The sequence below is a fragment of the Pteropus alecto genome, unplaced genomic scaffold (genome assembly GCF_000325575.1).
Source record: "Pteropus alecto unplaced genomic scaffold, ASM32557v1 scaffold270, whole genome shotgun sequence".
Classification (NCBI taxonomy): domain Eukaryota; kingdom Metazoa; phylum Chordata; class Mammalia; order Chiroptera; family Pteropodidae; genus Pteropus; species Pteropus alecto.
The window spans coordinates 392,391-394,711 of record NW_006430735.1 but is presented as its reverse complement, the minus strand read 5'-3'; positions in this window follow the sequence as shown (position 1 = coordinate 394,711).

Here is a 2,321-nt window from a genome sequence, read left to right as displayed (position 1 = left end):
TTCGGTATAGATAAGTGTCTTTAAAAATCTTCAAAAATGCATTCTAAAATATCAACATCTCTGGGAGGCAGAATAATATTTTATTTTTAATTTTCCCCTACATTGCTTTATTTCCAACAACAGAGGTCAAGAAAGACCCTCAGATCCCACCCTCTCTGAATCTCATGGAATCATATTAAATCACTGATTTACTCCTTATTGTTATAGTTCTTTCCCAACTCCTGGGTCATTCCCCTTCATTTCTCAATATGTTAAGTGCCGGATGAATAAGTCTCTTTCACACTATTACTGTTGTAAATCTTAGTAATTTTAATATAGAAGTTGATGAACCTTCCAACACAGTGGCCTCCCAGCACTTTGACCTTCTCTATTCCAATTATCTTGTCTTTTATCCTACCTCAGTCGCTCATGACTATGGTCACATCTTAAACCTCGTTGCTGCTGATAATGACCACCCTCCATGATTTAAATTTCAGGCAGTAAGTTCTCTGACCATTATTTTTATCCAGTGTCCTGACTCCTGATCCCTCTGCCCTACCAGTACCTCCAATCTATCGATTCTACAACCTTGTCCTTCTCCCTCACATCCTAGTGTCCTCTTTCTCCTTTTCACAGCTTAAATTCTAGGCCAACCGTTATAATCTCTTCATTGCACACATTCTCCATTCCTTTACCCCTCTTGCCATCATATTTTCTTGGCCATACTAAACCCTGATTAAATATAAATCCTGGTTAAGTCAAATTCTCTGCCTGCTCCATGCTTGCAGCCCTGCAGCTGAACATGGCAAAAGAAAAATACATACAGGCTGTCACTGTTCTCGCTTTAAAATCATGACCACAGACCTCAAGAGGGCCTTTAATGCTGTCCAGAAATCCTGTCACACCTACGCTGGCCATTTATTTTCACTGTTGTCTAGGTGATTATTTTACACACCTCTCTCCTCAAACATCTCAAACCTCCTGCCCTTCCTTTACTCTCAGCTAATAAATTTGTTTCCACTTCATTGAAAAAATGTGAAAACTGAAGTAATCAGTAAAAAATCCCTAAGACTACCACTACAACGTCTATCCAGCTGTGAGCATCTGCACTATTAGATTCAGCCTCCCCACCTGACAGTACAGGAGTGCTCCTATGTAAAGGTAATCCCCCTACATGTGCACTAGATTCCATCCTCTTTCCAGGTCTGTCTCTAACAATGGTGGGGTGCAGCGCAAGAGTACAAGTGGAAGCTTACTCCACGTAGAAATATATATGCATATTATATATATACTTATATATATATATTCATATAGTTAAATAATCATATTATATTGATATACATACATCATGCATTGTATAGTTTGGTTACCTAAAATGGGGTTGAGGATATCACCAACATAAATAAGAAAGTAAATTGAGGTACATGATAATGTTTAAAAAGGAAAGGTAATTTCTCTAATTGGTTGGCAATGAAGAAAACAAAAATTTATTGAATATCTTTTATGTCTCAAGCACTGGGCTAAGGTCATACATCATCTCATTTACTACAAAACATAATGCATATAAGGAAACTGAGACTTTTGGCAGTTAGAGAACTTGCTCGAGATCACACAGCTAGTAAATGGTCTAACCAGGTTTGCTCCAAGGATAGTCTGACTCCAAAGCCCATGCTCTCTTCACTATGCTGTGTGTGAGAGATGCCATCATTTTCTGGATGGCTGGTCCTAATGTCATTTTTTTAGACATTTTCATTTCAAGACCATGTTTTGTAATACACAGCTCTATGGCATAGAATCAGGAGCAGATGTGTGGCTTGGTCAGGCTGGAGCCTCTGTGCCCTTTCCGAGAGCGGCACGGCTGTCTTTTCCTAAAGAGCTGTCTTGACAGGCCCCAGAGGCAGCAGTATTTCAGTTGTAGGTGTGCTGATTCCTCGAGGTCTGCTTTCTAATCAGGTTATAAAGTACTCTGCGATTCCTCTGGATAAAATGTGTCCTATAATTTGTAGTTTTGTTTGCCTTATAGTTTGGAACTGCCTGGTGATTTAATCCTCAGTGTGCAATATTTTTTAAAGTGTATTTAAAGAGTGTCTTATCTAGAGGCAAACTTTCTAAACTGATCTTTCAGATATTTTCAAAACAAAAGGGAAATTTCCACAAATAACCATTTCTTATTTCTGAACTTAATTGTGCTTGATACTTTATACTCTTCTGCTAGCCTTGTCTTCCAAATCGCCGGGCAGTAAAACAACCTTTCAGCAAGGTACTTTAAGGTTAGGTATTTAGAGGAGTATGTGTTTGCCTTATTCAAAATTCCTAACTCTACAATTTAAAAGCCAGTGTGT